We start from the raw sequence: 19,717 nt of genomic DNA, 5'->3' as shown, positions 1-19,717 counted from the left end.
ATAAGCTAAATTGAAATGACTAACCCTAACCCTGAAGCTCCAGCTCTTGTCTCAGAGTTAATAAACAGCTTCCACCCTCAAACGAGGCTCTGCTCTTTAACATTTCCCACTGATGTCACTCTTGATCAGTTCCCAGATGATGTCAGTGTTTATTCTGTGTTTACTCGGCTCCTGCCTGAGAGATATCACACCAGGCTACCACGTGGACTTGGGCCTGATGAGAGGATTCCGCAGTCACCGAGCCAGAGACTCATTTAAGGCTAATCTGTTTGGCCGTGGAAAACAATGACGACGTCATCTGTAATTTGGCCCCTTGTGTGAAGAATGGCAAGGGGGTCTGGCTTTCATCTCCGAATTCCGTTCCCAAACCCTTTCACCGCAAATCTCTGACTCCGTCTCGACAGAAATACCTAGATATTCTCTCTTGGGATGACTGAAATTCCATTATTGCCACAAGAATTCCAGTCATGCGCCCCCTCTCCGTGTTGAAAACAAACCTCTGTTTTCTTGAACGCTCCCATGTTGCAGCAAGATGACAAACAACCTATGTGAAGTGATTAATGGCTGCCATGTATTATGGAGGCCTATAAAGATTAAGCACAGTGCTAAGTGGAATCAGAGGGCTGTTGGGAGGTAATTACATGCCAGCCTTACGAACACCATGTTTCTCTGGGATGCAGCCAAACCTGCTTTAGCATCCCTCTTTGAACTGACTCAACCCCTGGCTGTAACCTGAGGGGGGGATATACAGTATGTGATCCCCGCTAATGTGGAACTCTTTATTTAATATCTAAAGATTATCCCATGTATTATGAGGAGTTTCGTGCTTTTCCTTTCATACCAGATGCCAGAATTACCAATAAGTATGACTTCTTGACCATGCATGGAGATAATGAGATCCATAGGACTTCTGCTACAAATACCACCCACAACCCCCTGATCTCATTTTCTCCTTTCATATCTATCACCTCCCTGCTGCTCTCTTCATGGGTGGGAGCTCCCTCGAACGCCGATCTGACATCAACCTCCTTCTGTCACTAACCTCTACTGTTGCATGATGAATTATAAAGCCGGTGCGGCTGCAGTCGAACTGTTTTGCGTAACTTACATCCTCTGCAGTCAGCTGGGTGTAGTGATAGATGAATGGGAGGAGACTGCTGACAGAAGGTGTAGGTGCCACCTCCAATCTTTCTGTATGAATACCAATTAGAATGGAAGGATTTAAAAGGATAGTAGGGATGTTTCTAAGTGAGGTCGACAGTCTGGGTGTCTTTTTCAAAATGGCAGTCAGCACACCCTCAATTTGAAAGAACAGACACTTAAAGATTACATATTATACCAGCACTTAGAGAGGACATACTGTATTTTTCTCATTTTCAGGTTCATATTTGTATTTTGTCCCTCTACTATGACATGTTTAGATGCTTTAATGTTCAAAAAGTCAATGTTTCACTCTGTTGTGATTGGTCACCATTTAGAGATGTCCCACCCCTTAGCCTATCACGTACAATGTGTTGGAGCGCAAGACAATAGAAGCGCGGGTGTTACATAATGATGTCACTATGTTACGGAAGTAAACAAAGGAGTCCAATGTAGGTGTTTCAGGCAGGGGGTGTGTGTGTGGGAGAGAAACTCCCTCTGCAGGGAACACAGGGATTTTAGCCTTACAGACCATTTATTTTTAAACTATGTAATGCTATGGATCTGAGGCAACAGCAAACCTTTTAACCAACCGTTAAAAAGTTAAATCAGTTTAATTGCACGATATATATTTATTTGTTTGACCTTGCAGTACACAGGAGTTTGCTGGTCTACCACTGCCTTGTTCAGTTTGTTTGTGTTAATGTGTGAAGAATGTGTGTTTTAAAAGGGTTACAATGGATTCACAAAAGACACACAACAGCACCAAAACAAACCGTTTGAGTCAGCAGCAGACCAACAACACCATGTTATGCAAGGTGAAATTACAAATGTTTTCAATGGGGTCTGGTTTCAACCAATATGATAAATAGATAATGAACTCCCGTTACCTGTCATAGGGGCTGTTTGACGGTAGTGGTAAGAATATTCTAAATAGAGCGTACATTTACATGGATATTGATTTCTTTAAGGTTGCTACAAAACATCCCCTTCCACATCCGTGCTAAGCTTTTGTGCCGGTACGCCAATCTACATCTCCAAACAGGTGTGCTGACTGTCATCTACAGCAGGTAATACTCTATGGAGAAGTACCTCATACGACCCTACTTTAAAAAGGTCCAAACTATCCTAATGAAACCCAGGGAAGAGGCTCAGGTGTGCACTACCTGCAGACACTTTAACTGCAGCGCTCTGATAGCACAGTAAGATGTTCTCTAATCACTCCATGCATGTGCACATGCTCAGTCTTAATATAGCGCTGCACTCCGAGGACAAACAGATTGGGCTGAATAAATTACACCATTCATTAACAGCTGCCCAGTCTGGGAAGCCGATAAATGAAGAGATAGGGCAAGTGGCGTACGCAGAAGCAGAGCAAATGAACAACTATTAAGAATTCACAAGCTGAATCAGAGCGGCCGTTGGTTGGCCGGCTCGTAGCTGTAGCGCGAGGCTCCTGCAGTCGGCAGCACACGGTTCAGAGCAGGAGTGGAAGGGTTGTGAGGGGCAGGATAATCACAGCTCCATAGCCCTGTGAACGACTTCAAAGTGGAGTGAGCAGCATGCAGGGTGCATATCAAGTGAACGTTGCAGAATGAGAGCTGCACGGTGGTGTTGTAGCGACTTAGAGCTCACGGATTGGAGAAAGGTTTGGGTTGTTTCTGTTTTCTCGAGCATTAATAAGCGATTGGCCTGTTGTAGAGGAAGTGTTTTCCATGCATAAACAGTGGCAGTTCTTGTTAAACTAGCTCGTACTGAAGGAAGGGTGATGCTCTGCAGTGTGGGACTGCATTTTGTTCTACCTTTCCCTCCCTCTTCCCTTTCTGTTTCTTTTTAAGGTTTCTATTTCTCCATGCAAATGAGAGAAGCCACATTGATTTGTCCTCCAGTTTCATGTTACTATGGCAACACTATAAAAACTACAAAGTGCTTAAAGCGCAGCACTTTTATCCCTGCATCCCTCTGATCATCACAGGATATTAGCATACCGGGAAACAGGAGCAGAGGAAAGCAATTGTGCTCTTGGAAGGCCGCGCTGGCTGCCTGAACAAAACAAAACAAATGTCTTAGTGGGTACATGGTGAATGAGTGGGAAAAAAGAAGAAATAATCATGAGGAGAATATATACCAGCAGTTTTTGTCAGAAGTAGGTAGCATCTCATCTGCTGTTTTCAGTGTTTCAGTGCCATCCTGTCGACATACATAAACTAGTCACAAATCATGTCTCCACCTCTCACTCTTTCATACAAACATAAAAAAACAAACACAGGTGCACATCCTTCCTCCATTTCATCATCAGCTGCAGGAGGGCGCAGCAGCGTGTTTCCTACCGGCGATGTAAATGAGTGAGTGTGTGCCTGCGTGTGATGTTGACTGTGTGTGTAAAGTGTGTGAGAAAAGAGGGAGGATGGAGGGGTGGACACCGGGGCCAGAGCACCAAAGGAGATTTGAAGGCCAACATCAAACGCCGCATCAGCCTCATTAATGCATGTAGGGGTGACCCGGACCCAGCACTCAACAACACAAACAGATCAAAACGCCTCCCAAAGCCCCCATCTTGACCGTCATCACACCGAGCCATAGGAAGGTGAAGTCCGCCCCCGCCCCATACATTTGTATTGCTGCCTTGTTAATCATGTCTCGCTGAGCAGAGAGACGGACAGAGGATACAGATTGAGTTTGGAAGGCACGGCGTGGAGCTGCCAAAATTAGATTCACACCAATGTGTACTTTCGCCATGCATGAGAGCGAGCCCGGACTACCTGTCTGCAAAGGAAGACAAAGAAATGCCTTTCTCGCACCGGTATCTGAGCCATTACATTGGTCAGATGTCAATACTGTTTTCCAATTTTACCTGCTGCCACAGATGAAAAACGTTACGCTTCAAACTGTCTCACTCACTGAATCTGTCTGCCTGAAGGCTATCCAGCATGCAATTCTGAAACAAAGAGGCCCTTTTTTATTTCTACACAGCGTGACCTTTTTTGATTGGGTGAGATTGGTTGGCATGGAAATCAATACTTCGTTGTGCATTTGATGCACCCTTATCTCTTCTCCACACTGTCTGCAGGTAGAGGCAAGGGAGGCTATGTGTGTGTGTGTGTGTGTGTGTGTGTGTGTGTCTGCGGGCGTGTGTGTGTCGTGTGTCTGCGGGTGTATGTGTGCTTAGCACCAACACTCTATCACAGTGTGTGGCACATAACAATAGTTCCTCTTCATGAAGTAAATTACTTTTGTGTGCCAGACGAAAAGAAAGAAAAGCAGTTTGAAATGAGTACAAGGAGACGAAAAAAAGAGCAGAAAACCAACAGGGTTGTTAAGTTCAGTTTGTCTGAGGCTCTGGAATCATGTTCGGATATTGCAATGAAATAGCTTCCACTTTATTATTCTAGTTTTGATCGAACCAGAGTATCCAAACCTCCATAACACCATTTCATTTAATCGTTTATTTAGCGGGGACAATTCACATTAATGAACATTTAAAACAAAAAAATGCAAATAGTGTAAATATGCCGGATTTTAGCTTGGAGCAATGGTATGAATTTGTCTTTCTGTCAAACACCTTGATAGCTCTCTTGTACAGCTGTTCTATCGGTTTAAGGTTTGTGGCACAAGCAAACGACCAGTTTGTAAAACAGTATTCAATGTGGGATAGAATCATACAGTGAAGGTATGACTTTGTAGCATTGGCAGTTAAGAAAGGTCTGATTTGTTTAAAATTTTGCAAGTTGAATTTAATAGTGTTGGATACTTTCTTGATTGATACATTTGCACATTCAACTCAGGACACATATTAGGCAAGTAGTTTATGTACAGGGAAAAAAGTAGTGGTCCAAGAATGGAACCTTGTGGAACCCCAACAGGGTTGATAAGGTAGGGCGATTTTGCACCGTTGACCAGAACACACTGTTTTCTGTTCGATAAGTAGGACTTTAGCCAATGTATAGAAACTGCAGAAAAATTGAAATGAGTCAGCTTTGTAAGGAGCATTTTGTGGTCAACAGTGTCAATAGCCTTCCTGAGATCAAGGAAGAAAGCACCTACATATGGGCTTGTGTCCAACATACATTTAACCTTTTCCACAAAGACACAGTTAACTATCTCAGTGGAGTGGTGAGCACTAAAACCAAACTGCATTGGGTGGAGTGGAGCGAAACCTTTATCTAAGTGTTTGGTGATTAGTTTTGACACCCATTTCTCAGCTATCTTAGAGACACAGGGGAGGATGCTGATTGGTCTATAATTGGACATCATTGCCTTATCCCCAGATTTAAAGATCGGTGTCACCGTGGCCACCTTCCAGGATGATGGGACTTCTTTTCAATTTTACTTGTTTTCACCAATATCTTCAGAGGACAGAGTGTCCCCCCAATCAATCATTTTCACTGCATCCATAAAACGTTGTTGCAGGTTTTTGGGGATGAAGCGAGAACCGAACGCAGGGGTTTTAGGTGTGGCCATGAACCTTATTTTTGTGAGTTTCCTGGCAAAAAGAATAAGATTATGGTCAGAAAGACCAGTCAGTAAGTTGTAGGTTTTATCTATTCTGTCAGCTTTGTTTTTAAACAATAAATCTATCATAGTCTTGGAGGTTTTGGTTATTCTAGTCGGTTGATCCATCAGTTGTATTAGGTTGTGTTTATCCATGATCCGTTTTAAGCTCTTTCTATTTTGTTTGTCATTCCAGTTGGTGTTAAAGTCTCCTAGAATAATTAGCTCTTTGTTGGAGTCACAGGAATTCAGCATGAGTTTTACCTGATCATAGAAATCCACCTTAGCGGTGGGTTGTCGATACAGGCAAATCATGGTGAGGGACATTTCCTCAGATAGTGTGATTTCCACACCAACACAATCAAATTCAATATTAGCTGGGAGAGCAATCTCCCTACAAGTAATGGTATTCCTCACATAAAGCAACACACCCCCTCCTTTTCCCTTCAGTCTGTCCTTCCTAAACACATTATATCCTGCCATAGATACTGCATAGTGGATGGTGACCAAGATTCCGATATTCCCAAACAATCAATATTGGACTCAAGGAGGAGATGTTCTAGCTGTTCATGTTTATTGCAGATGCTGCGGAAATGTAAATGTCCACTGAATAGTCCCTTCGGCTTGCACCGAGAATCCCACACTATTTTGGCTTGATTCACTGTTGAAACATTTTTGTGCAACGGTGTTTTTTAAATACCGGATTTCTAGGTTTTACCTCGTTGTTGACAGTGGAGCAGTCAAAGCTAGCTGATGGATGATGGATCTCTGCCGCTAGGCTGCTATCTGGCGCGAGCCCACAGAGATCCTCCGGCGGAGCTAGCTGTACAGCTAGCCGGCCTCGTCTGAAGCCAGCCGATGATTCGTGGATCTCCGCTGCTATACCTTTAGCCTTCGGTGCAGGCCCCCCATCCTCCGATGGTGTGGATGTTGGTCCTGCTGCTAGGTCAGCAACCGTCAGCGCGAGAAAACACATGCAAAACACATTCACTTATGGGGAATTGTGGATATATATCAGCTGCTTGTGTGACAGTCAGACAGTGAATACTTTACAGTAGCCGCTGCCGTGTGAGCTAACACGGAGCTAACGGGAGAATAAACTCCCGTGGAAGAGCAGCACTGCAGCGGTCGGTAAATGCCGCTGAAACACATTAATAAACAATTAACCACGGCACTCCGGAGGTATAAGGTTGGAGAAGTCGTAATTTAATTTAATCTGGCTTCGTATGATTAGAAGCAACACGATCATCGACCCGATGCAGTCCCCCATTGTTGTTGTTGTAGTGAGCGCCATAACGCCGTTGGGAAGAAAATCAGCGACGTAAACGGTGACGTCATGACGCAGCAGCAGCAGCACCAGTCGGGCTCTGGGCGGTGTGGCTGAAAAGAGAAAACGGTTCCGAACCAGAAAAGCTCTAGCACGAAGCTAGAACGGGAATCGCGTGTTGTGAAAGCCCTAAAAGTGGTGTTAATATGTAGTAATTATCCTGCTGAACTAAACATGTGAAGTATCATGATGATTGTGCCACTAGGCTTATCTTCTGCAAAGTACCGAAAATGCTAACATAATACAAAATACGTCATCACTCTATGTGTTGAAATGGGAACTGCCCATCATTACAAAGGCCCATTTTCCTGAAAACCAAGTATTACGTTAAGACAAAAGCACATTCGCTTATTTCTATCAGTTTTGGTGTAACAAAAATAAAATGCGTTACCTAACTTAGCTAAGGCACATCATTTAAAATGGTTCAATGCTGACTTTTGATTTCACACAGACTCAAACATCTTTGTCTTTAGTGAACATCCTGTTTTTGTTTGACCCATTCCCTCACATTAACACATACTCCCTACTGTGTCCAAAACAACAAAAGATCCTATAGAGGTCGTAGCAGGCTGTTCTACATTATATGCAGTTCCCGAATAAAAAGTGATCACAAAATTAAGGCAATCATGGCTGAGATTGACACAGTTTTTGTCAACAAGTCCAAATGCAGAAATAAAACCCTTAAATGGACATATTTTTGGTGAATGTTCATATACCTGCTGCTGTATGAACACTTCTGCATGTCAAACTCAACTCAAGTAACATAAACACAATGCTGTGATAAATAAAGAAACTGAAACCACATTTCAAACCACAATTGTTTTCAAAACTGTCGAAAAATGTTTGTATCTTTATAAAAACCTCATGTGTATTGTTTTTTAAACAACCACTGCATCTGTGCACTTTACAGTACAGTGAGTTCAAATCACACACAGCATGGAAAACACATTTGTTTTCCTTATACATGAAAAGGAGCGTTCATATACAGTCTTTTATCTGAAGACAAATATAGCTTCAGAGTGTTGTATTTCTTCTTTGTGTTAAGGTGTCATATAAGCATTGAAAACATCTCAGATGACGCCCAGTAGGTGATAATAAGCTCGACCTCTCCTCTCAGTCAGGGGCTGAAATTGACTGAGCTCCGATCGTCGCATCGTGCAGAGGAACCATCAAAGGTGATAGAGGTGTAGCATGCTTTACTCGCCCCGGGTCAGAGCGATCACATCGGGTCAGTCCAACCACGGTCAAAGCCAAAGGACCCGGAAGGAAATCGAGCTTTGTTGAAACCCACCACCGACTAAAACCTAAATCCCTCAGTGACAAAACCTATACATAGACATTTCTGCTGTTAATTGTGTTCACCAAGAAAGTAAAAACTCGGTCACATCAAACTGTGCCTTCAAGTGCATTTGAAATGTCGAATCCTGCTGTTATCGTTTCAGAATCGCCATTATATGACTTTTCTTTCCTCCTCTGGGATATCTACTAAAAACCCATTTAATCAAAAGCAATCTACAGTCTTTTAGAAGATTTTCAAAGACATTTCTTGAAAGGAATCAAGCAGCAGATAGTCATTGTTGTAGTTCAAAGCTCAACTGTAATTTTCATATAGTAATTTGACTGTAGAATATGTATCAGATTAGGGCAGTGGGTAGTAGACGTGCTTTTGTGGAATGACTCGTGTAAATCATCTACTAAAAACATCTATTTACATAACCAAACCTGATACATGAGGATAAATCCATGTTTTGGCAAGATGCCGCCTGAATCCAGCCTACGGGGCTACTTTAACAGCCTCAACACTCTTTTTGTGCGTATCAATAGCCAAAGCAACCAGCTGTTTCTCACTGTGCACCTCCAAAAGGCGCATCTGAAACCATTTAAATCAAAAGCAGTCACAGTTTCCACAGTGCATTATAGGCATTCCAGCATGGCCTTTCCCTCCATGCTGCGTTGCCTTGCTCGGCAGGGGAGCACGGTATAAAGTGGGCACACAGCAACACAAATATGTGGCCCACTGCGCGTTCCCCTCAGGAACACTAAAGGAGGCAGAGACAGACACGGAAAAAGGTTAAACAACCTATGAGTTTCTTTGCTCTGGCTTCTCAGGTTAAAACCTTTTCCCCGCCTCAGATAAGAACCTTTCTTCCTCTTTGAAAGCTTTGTCTTGTGGCCAGATAAGGGGAAAAGGGAGAAGAAAGAGGGGAGCTGTCTTACTGGCTCACCCCTGTGGTGGGTGCTTGTACAAAAGGAGACAGAGTGAGAAGACAATGGTTGATGCAAGCCTATGGATGAGAGCTTTATTTACAACACTACTACTGGCAATTTAAAGCTTGGTTAAAAGTATTTGTTTTTTATAGTAACACTGAATCAAATGACTCCCTGGTGTGTCATGTGCTGTTCTTCCTGTTGAGCCAACTGAGATTCAACACACAACTTTTCGGAAGCCGAACAACGACCAAACCAGAGCGGTATGGAAAGGAAATATGGGACTATTTCTAATCAACCTCGGGGTTCATTATTGTGCTAAAGTTATTGGGTGAAAAGAGGAGCTTTGTTTAAATCACCTCCTATTTTCTCTTTTTTTAAAGTTGCTTTAGAGTTAAAGAGGCCCTATTATGCTTTTGGGTTTCCTTTTCCTGTAGTGTGTTTTATAGGTTTGTGTGCATGTAAATGATCTGCAAAGGTAAAAATCCCCCTCCCCTGCCTTTAACACCTTCATTGGACTCCTTTGTTTAATTACATACCATAGTGACATCACTATGGAACACTCGCACTTCAAGCTAGCGCTCCAACACATTGTTTGTGATAGGTTAAGGGGTGGGACAGCTCTAAGCGGTTGACCAATCACAACAGAGCCGGCCAGCTAACCAATCAGAGCAGACTGGGCTCTGGTTTCAGACAGAGGGTGAAAGGAGGTGCTGCAGCACAGGCAGTATGAGAAAAATAAAGAGCTTTTTGAACATTAAAGCATGGAAACATGTCATAGTAGAGGCACTCAATACAAATATGAACCTGAAAATGAGCATAATAGGGCCCCTTTAACTTTCAATGTATCATTAAGACAGATTGTTGCTATGGCTAACGAAGTAACAAACAAACCATGCACATGGACTGGTTTGACTGACAATCAAAAACTATTATTTCTGGTTACCATGGTGTATGCAATAAATGTTCTTGTTAGCTCCCAGTGAAATATCCATGTATGTCTCAAACAAATGCCATTATTTACAACCATTATTCTTTGGCCAGGTCAAACCATCACTTTCTTCTTTTGACAAGATAGACTATTACAAACAAATACGAAGAGCCTACACAACACACACAACTCTTTTGAATATCTTTACATCTACTCATCCAGATAAAAACATTTTCTGGATATTTTGCAGCAGCCTTATGCCAAGTTTACACCACATCATTCATGCCCTGATGTTTTACCTTCCAAAAGTCTTTAGGGCTTGCCGATTAAGACCCCATATAAGAAGAAAATGTGTACATTTTCACAAACACAATCAGATAGATATGCTGTGTGTCATATACTGTACACCCTGAGAGATGTTTAATATTAACTCTGTCAACATACATAAGCATGCCTTTAAAGGCTCCTCGATGATAACTTTAATAACTACCTTCTTGTGTACATGTATTTTTTGAGGGGGGGGACTTTTTATTAACCATGCACTTGCATATTTTTCTCTCATATCACTTATCTCGAGTGTTATGTAGACTAATCGATTACTAAACAGGCTTACCAGACACATGCCCAATGGCCACTCTGCCCTTAACCTGCAAAATATCACTGAAGGAGACAAGGAAACATATGGAGATTAGAAAAAGACACTAAGTAACTTCGAAGATGATTACATAGGTATTGGGCTAAAAAAAACAAGCAAGACAAAAATTACTACAACAAGACCTGAACATTTACAATACAAATTATTGAATTTTAACTGCCGAAAGTTTTGGTTAAAAATCAGAAGGTTCAGGCCCTAGTATGGATCACTTCGAGAGCTGGTCGACCTACAGTATATAGTGGGGTTTGGTCCCCATACGAAGGACCCAGGTGCGAATCCTGCCTGGGACTATTTGCTGCCAGATATTTCCTATGTCTTTCCCCTTCAACACTGTACATTTTATAAAGGCATTGGTGACCTGAAACAATCTTTTTAAAAAAATAAGAAGCTCCTGAATAAATATTCTGTACTCTGCGCTTTGTTTGTGATACTTTGGAGTTTACTTCATTTTGCCAAGGTCACTGTCAGAGCTCAGAGTCAATGCCCAGCGATTCATCATCGAACATGATTTCTTAACACTCCTCCCGAAGCAGGTTTAATCATGTTATCCATATTCAGCCCATACTGTCTTCACATGGAACATATCTCAGTTCTCTATTTTCAGTTTTAGAGCAATGAAAGAGATTTGTCGTCTCATCACCTCTCAGTTTAAAGGAAAAGGTGTTCCTTTATTTCGTTAAACTGACTGAAAATACTCTAATGAGATGTTAATGTGTCAGTGGGAAAACAGTTTAACAGAACATATATAGAGACAAGACTGTTAAACTGGCTGTCATTGAGATAAGTGATCACAGTCGGTTCTTTATTTTTCATGTTTCATCAATACGCACCAGGGTAAGTATTGACCCAAACATTACAACTCTGGTTTTATAGCCGTGGAAATATTTGTTCTGATACTTGTATTTAAAGTCGAGACACTGCCTGAGAATTTTTTTTTAATCATTCATTGCTCAAATTTCGGCTATTTTCCTTCCTTAAAGGTCCCATGTCATGGCCATTTCTACTGATCATAATTCCATTGTTGAGGTCTACTAAAATAGATTTATATTGTGCAATTTTCCAAACTCACATTGGTTTCTCATACAGCATCTCTGTAAAGTATGTGTATTCACCGGTATTCACTCTCTGTCCTAAACGGCTTGTTGGAGCTCCTGCCCCCCCCCTCCCTGTGAGCCCAGTGTGCTCTGATTGGTCGGGACGTTGAGAGGCTCGTTGCTGCGATCTGCTGCGAGGAGCGGACAGGCTTCCGGGTCGGCGATACAGCAAGAACAAGCGAAACTCATCCTGAGCACACACAAACACTCACAGCCGAAGTAAAAACAATAAGTGTGGCTTGATATTGAGTAAGAAAAAGGTTTATAACGCTGTGAGAATGGGTCTGCGGAGAGCATTTCTCCGCAATCCCAACTTAGTAGCCCGAAAAACGTTTACCCATTTAAACAGTCGTGGTAGAGACCTTGTTTGTTTTAAACATCATAAATACACAAACAACAATGAATACTTACAGGTTGTGTACCCAAATCTCCCGCTGGTCCAAACAAAGTAGGAACAGCATCATTCTTCAGTGCCCTACGCTGTACATATTCGGCATGAATCGCTGAAAGGTTTGGGAAGCTTTGTTTGTGAAAGGCTGGCAGAGGGTGTGGCCTCTTGTTATTCACACGTCAGAGTACCCAGGAAGAAAATGAGAAATCTCCAACGAGGCGTTTTGGGGAGGTCTTTTCTGTGTTAGAGTTTTACTCCCCACAGGGTGTACTTTGAGGGTTTTTGACTCTGCAGACCGTTTACATGCATAACACACAAGGGGACGGGTAATAACCGGAAAAGCATGACATGGGACCTTTAAGAAATATATGGGACTAGTAGAAAGAAAACATAATTAGTGTCTCCCACTAATAACATGCGGAGCAGTCTGTATTATTTCTGTTACCTGAGCAGTGTGTCTACCCAAGCACTGAGGACAGAGACACGTTAGCTGATCGGTGAGAAAGCCTTGTCAGTTGTCACCAAAAGATAATGCCAGAGGTCATCCCTGCCTATCCCCTAACCCCTAAGTATTACCTCTCCAGACCAACAAGTCCTTCAACTCGTACGACCAAGTAGGTCGATTGTTCAACAGCTTATTAAAGTTTAGCACCTCTCGTGGTCGTGTAAGAAACAACAATTTGCAGAATATGGGCTGTGATACCCCCGTTGACTACAAACGCTCTGGAGGGTCGTTATTCACAAATAAACCTCTCTGGAAAATCCTAAATTGTAGGATAATTTGGCCATTAAAATGCTTTTTGATTAGAGTTCTAGCGACAAGTGTATATTGTAGGCTACTTTTATAATCTACGTCCAGTGGATGTGTAGGATCTATAGTTTGATTGATATTACGAAGATTATTTCAGGTCTCGCCAGGATAAAGTGTATATACTACGTCTTTCCCTCTATCTATTTCTATTGACGGCAGCGTCCATGTAATGCGTCCTCACGGGGTGAAAACAGTATTTCCGGTCTCAACATTTTCATAATAAAACCGTATTCACCTCAGTCAAATTATTTTACAGTGATATCTGCAGTACTCATCCACTAAAAAAACATCAGATTATCCATGTTAATTGCACGACATTAATTGGTTTAAATTGTGTACAATGCTTTTCCCATAGGTTTTTCCCTTTCGGTTCTGAGAGACACATTTTTTTTTCAGAGGTTTTGATTGGCGAAAACATCTAACTACACATAATCCTCAATTATCGTTGAAGCTCAGTGATTGGATGTTTTAGCCGCAATGCACGTTGGGATATGGTGTTTATGCGATATAAAATCCGAAAACATAAAAATAATAATACTTTATTCCGAGTTTGCTTGCTTTTCTCTTTGAAAGTCATCACATAACGGCATTGTAATACACGGTTCGGCTGCATTAAATATTACACATCTGCCCTAGTTCTCTATTTATAGAGCCCTGATTAGAAGACCTTTGGACAAACTAGAAGAAATGCCGCCAAATCTGAATATGTGACGTGAATCATAAATATATCAGCAATTAAACAACATCTTCAATTTCTTTTCACACAATACGTCTCCTTGCAGTATCAATAGTAATTCGGCTGACTTTTATATTTGATCCAATTGGTAGATAGGCTATATTTACACCATAACGGTGCACAGCTGATAGAAAGGGACTTGTAGTTTTTAAAGATATTACTGATTTTCTTTTAATTAAAGAATGTAAATACTGAGTTGAGAGAATAGTCAGGGGTTTTGGGTGATGGGAGACACATCTATTTAATCAGAATTTCAATAGCTTACCATTAAATGACGGATATACCTTTCTGTCTGGGATGCTTTACAAATCAGATATTAATGTGTAGAACTACAATATGTGAAATATTATAGTAATATCCTGTAAAATTACGTGAAAACATAAATAAAATTACAGATCTTCACATGTTATACATACATAAGTGTCCTACACTAATAATAAAAAGTTATTATGGCATTGTATGCTGTGTGCTATTTGTAACATCTTCAGAAACTACCATTCCAACTCCTCAGTTGCCTGTCTTTGACTGTTACAGGTGTATACAGGTTCATGATATAGTCCATATTGTTGCTTGGCTATGATAATTACATAAGTCTAGAACTTGAAAAGTAATGGTAAAGTAATAGTTTTATTGTTGAGGTTGAGCCTCGAAAGGCTTCAGTGGAAAATAACCCTGGGCTAAGGCTGTGTGGAGGAAATGGCTAAATGTAAACTTGGTCGTAGGAGTAAACACAACCCATTGTTGGAGAGGTCTCAATCTGGAGAGTAACATCATGTCAGTTTGAAGATTATAAGCAGGTCATGCTCTCAACTGTTAACCTTTGCACATTGGTTTCAGTGATTTTTTAAGTGCGTGTCATTCTGTTACAGAACATGGGACCAATTGTTATAAAACTACTTGTCCTAAGCTATGTGAATATGCCTAACTGGGTAGAATCATCAAATTGGGGTGCTGTAAAATAGGGAGAAGAATGAAGTTCAGTCATTTAACAGTTAGGCCCTGTGGACCAACGTAGCTATTACAAATGTTTTGTGAGGCTGGGTTGGGAGCGACAGAGCTGGTCTCGGTTTCTTTCTCTGATAAATAAGATGAGAGGCTTTGTGTTGAACCTGATGAGTTCAGGAGGGTTTCTGAAGATGTGACAAATAAGGTACACACAGCCATAATAACTTTTATTTATTTTGGCAATTTTAACCATTCATGGCTGTCATTGCCACAAATGACCAAAAGGTGGCACCAAAAACAGTGACCCTTTGGACAACAGAATGTGTGCCATGACAATTAGTGTAGGACACTTGTGTATGTATAACATCTGAAGATGTGTAGTTTTATTCATGTTTTCACATGATTTTACAGGATATTGCTATATTATTTCACATATTTTAGTTCTACACATTAATATCTCATTTGTAAACCAGCAAGTAGGTTACAACATGAACATAACAGATAACAATAAAGGACATCGTATTTACAGGGCTACATGTACATACCTAGAGACATTGACAAGTACGAACAGTATATTTATATCTCGCCCTGTCAATAAGCCTCACCTTCTTGGCAAAAACTGTATTGTTTTTGAAGTGGTGGAGAGACAATGCACAGTTTTACCCACTGCTGTCACCCATGGCCAAAGCATATCTCTCTGTCCCAGCAACATCAGCACCAAGCAAGAGAGTTGTTTCCACAGCAGGGGATATTGTAAACGCCCAAACATCCCAGCTTCTACCTCGAAATGTGGACATGCTCATATTCCTAAAAGATAACCTTGATGATGCTGAGTGAGTGAGTTAGTGAGTTAGAGTTGAGTTACTTGAAACACTAAAGTGAAACTTGATTTATTCTATTGTTGACACTTTAAAATACTATCCTACTAAAATGTTGTACAAATCAGATTTATTATTTAATAAAGAAAAACAATTCAAGTAAAAAAGAAAATTACAAAGAAAACATTCACATTTTTTTCCGATATCGCGATAAATATCGTACCGTGGACTTTTTATCGCGATATTATCGTACTGTGAGTTTTTTGTATCGTTACATCCCTAATGAGTACTGCAGATATGATTGTAAAATCACTTGACAGTGAGGGGAATATTTCCGGTTTTACTATGAAAACTTCTAGACCGGAAATACTGTTTTCACCCTGTGAGGGTTGACGCTAACCTTACATGGATGCTGTGGGGAAAGACGTAGTAAATTAACGTTCTCCTGACGAGACCTCAAATAATCTTCGTATTAACTATTAAACTATAGATTCTACACATCGACTGGACGTAGATTCTAAAAGTACAATATACACTTCTCGCTAGAAATCTAATCAAAAAGCATTTTAATGAAGAAGAAGAAGATGGACTTTTATTAATCCCTCGTGGGGAAATTGTTTCTCTGCATTTGACCCATCCTGTGTTAGGAGCAGTGTGCTGCCATTTTGAACGGCGCCCGTGGAGCAGTGTGGGGAACGGTGCCTTGCTCAGGGACACCTCGGTAGCACTTGGTCTTGCCGGGACTTGAACTGGTGACCTTCCAGTTGCCAAGCCAAGTCCCTATGGACTTCGCCACCACCGCCCCTAATGGCCAAACTATCCTACAATTTAGTATTTTCCAGAGAGGGTTATTTGTGAATAACGACCCTCCGGAGCGTTTGCAGTCAACGGGAGCATCAGCCCATATGCCGCAAATTGTTGTTTCTTACACGACCACTAGAGGTGCTAAACTTTAAAACGTGTCGTAATAAACTGTTGAACAATCAACCTATTTGGTCATTTTTTGGAGGAGGACAGGCTGCTCCAGATCCTTTGGCCACGTTTAGGCCCCCAGATGACTCCAGTTGTTGCATCCCGGGGACAGGCATCCCGCCCTTACCCGGTGGTCTGCACTCATCTCATCTTTCATAGAACATAGGAGGCAGGAAGTATCCACAGGGATCAACAGATGCAGTGGGAAAGCCACAAAATGGCTTCCTCCTGAGCTGGCCATGTGGCTTGAGGTTATGCCTCGATGGTAGTGACTTTGTCGAGGAATTTCTCGAGGACAATCAGTGTGATGGGGACACAGTGACAACCCTGCCATCTAAAAAAAATAGATTAGATTATATTAGATTCAACTGTATTGTCATTGCACAGAGTACAAGTACTAGGACACACATATTAGCATCTAGCCAGAAGTGCAAAACAGTAAAGTGATTTTTAGTACAATATAAATTAATCTGACAGTATTTACACTATGAGGCAGAATAGACATTACAAACAGCATAGTAGAAAATTAATACACTATAGATATTGTATAAATAAGACAGTATTATACAGACACAAAACAGAATAAATATAAATATATCATGGACCATTTATGAGTATGCCATAGAAAATATAGTTATTTGGAAAGTTTTATAAATACAGATAATTTTCATTTAATCGTTTATTTGAATAGTGACAATGCACATTAATGAACACTTTAGACAAATAATGCTTCAAGTGTAAATATGCCGGATTTTAGCTTTGAGCTAATTTCCATCCGTAGTCCCTGACATACAACATATAAGAACATAACATTTGTAAACAAAGCATAAAATAAATACATGATATGCAAAAGAGCAAGAGCAGCACACACAAGTATTTACCACATGGCAGTACACTATAGCAGCAACGACATATTAAGTGCAAGAGATGATAAGAGATGCATAAAGTGCAAGAGGCAACACATTCTCACTCCCAACTCAGCCTATGTTGACGTTATGTCAGGGTCCCCATCCCCCCTCCCCCACCCCGTCCCCATAACTACACATGCTGGCAATTGTGTGTTTCGCAACATGTTCTATGGCACGTCTCTACTGGGAATTGTAGTTTTAAAAGACGTTTTCGTATTTCCCATAATAAGAAGTTGCCAGTATTAAACTGTGTACATCCCTGGAGGTTTAGGGGATAGGAAACACTCACATTTAAAACATATAATTAAGGCGAGACACGGCAGGCAAGAACATTATATTCTATATTTCTATCAGAGACCTTCTACTTTCCCCCTATGAAAGTATGTACGCTTAATATTTTTTTTATCAAATATAACACATCAAAACAATAATTCAATAACGTGCTTTAACCACTAGGCGGTGCACACAAGGTACACACAGCCATAATAACTTTGTATTATTAGTGTCGGACACTTATGTACAACATCTGAAGATGTGTAGTTTTATTCATGCTTTCACATCATTTTACAGCATATTGCTATTCTATTTCAGACTCAGTATTTACATTCTTATATTCAAAGAAAATCAGTAATATCTTTAAAAACTACAAGTCCTTTTATATCAGCTGTGCAGCGTTATGGTGTAAATATAACCTATCTATGAATTAGATCAAATGTAAAAGTCAGCCGAATTAGTGTTGATACTGCAAGGAGACATTGAAGTGTGAAGAGAAATTGAAGATGTTGTTTAATTGTTGATATATTTATGATCCACGTCAAGTATTCAGTTTCGGCGGCATTTCTTCCAGTTTTTCCAAAGGTCTTCTCATCAGGGCTCTATAAATAAAGAACTACGGCAGATCTGTAATATGTAATGCAGCCGAACCGTGTATTACAATGCCGTTATGTGATGACTTTCAAAGAGAAAAGCAAGAACACTCGGAATTAAGTATTATTTTATTCTTTTTAAATGTTTTCCGGATTTCATATCATATAAACATCAAATCCCAGCATGCATTGCGGCTAAAACATCCAATCAGCGAGCTTAAACCATAGCTGAGGATCTTGGGTAATCGCTCGAAATGCCTACGTCTGTTTCCGGTTATTTTTATTTTGAAATTCAGTTCCTGACGGACGCCAAAAAAGCACGAGATTATGAAATTAAACCAATAAATAAAAGGAAGGATAATTGTGTGTTATTGGTGAGTAAAAGAATAACAAATTAGAAGGAAAAAAAGATTTAAAAAATACAGATTTCAGTATTCTGAGGCTCTTAGCAGCATTTATTTTCCTTACAGACGGCAACAAAAGTCCAAAATTATACGATTTAAAATAAAAGCAATAATTGTGGCTTGATATTGAGTAAGAACATGTTTTTATGAACCACACAGCTTCCGGTCTTCCACGACCCGACCGGAGAAAACGACGTGCTGCAGGCACGAAACACATTACCCGTAGAAATACATTGCTTTTAAAATCGTGCTGTGCAACACGAAAAAAAGGGGGAAATCGTGTTGGTGAACACGAATCAATAGATAAAAAATCGTGTTGGTGAACACGAAATGCCATGAGACTGGGTTGGCTAAAACACTTCCTGGTTAGCTTTCCGCTAGAAATTGAAATCTCAAAATGGCAAAAAAACGGCGAAAAAAACATTCACAGAGAAGACGACAACAATTGTCACTTGCACGAAGCAAGGTTATACAAAAAACAAATGACCCCGAACATGAAATACCTTCACTGAGTGCGTCGATGCGCAAGCTGTCATCCAAAGAACAGGAGGGTTAAGCTAGCGCTTCACTGCAATCTTTAAAGGTTGTTTTCTCAAAATGAGTTTTTTCTCCTACTCTGAGTTTGAAATTTCAACTTCAGTAGCACGTACATACACCAAACCTTCCAGTTATATTCCTATCAATATTATGAAGGCTTTTACAGAAGGGTTTGCTCATATATCATTGATAGCCTGAATTATACAACATTGTATACTAGGGGTGTAACGGTTCACAGAAGTCACGGTTCGGTTCGTACCTCGGTTTGGGGGTCACGGTTCGGTACGGCTTCGGTACAACAAGAAAAAGCAAAAAAAGTCCCAAATGCATAATTCCAGGTTTGTTGTTATTTATTTTTTAACAGTAGTGCAAGTTTCAGTTTAAAAATAAGGAACTCTGACATTTTGAATAATTAACTGTATTAAACAGTTAAAAACAAACCACAAACAGTACCACACACACTCAGATGGCCATATTATCTAT

The 19,717-nt window shown here is 40.6% G+C and overlaps 1 long non-coding RNA gene across 2 annotated transcripts in view; it reads right to left on the bottom strand.

Annotated features, from left to right (window-relative positions):
• LOC117551516 overlaps nt 1-19,717 on the bottom strand; it is a 53,744-nt gene that overhangs the window by 17,206 nt on the left and 16,821 nt on the right. Inside the window, exon 3 of one of the 2 annotated variants that reach the window (XR_004569803.1) lies at nt 16,380-16,853. The exons of the other annotated variant lie outside the window; for it this stretch is intronic. This is a non-coding gene — a long non-coding RNA (uncharacterized LOC117551516). Of the gene's footprint in view, nt 1-16,379; nt 16,854-19,717 lie in introns of those variants that run through there. 2 annotated transcript variants of the gene reach the window in all.

The sequence above is a fragment of the Gymnodraco acuticeps genome, unplaced genomic scaffold (genome assembly GCF_902827175.1).
Source record: "Gymnodraco acuticeps unplaced genomic scaffold, fGymAcu1.1, whole genome shotgun sequence".
NCBI lineage: Eukaryota > Metazoa > Chordata > Actinopteri > Perciformes > Bathydraconidae > Gymnodraco > Gymnodraco acuticeps.
Note: the sequence above shows the minus strand (reverse complement) of the source record. Positions and strands in the feature narration are given on the sequence as shown.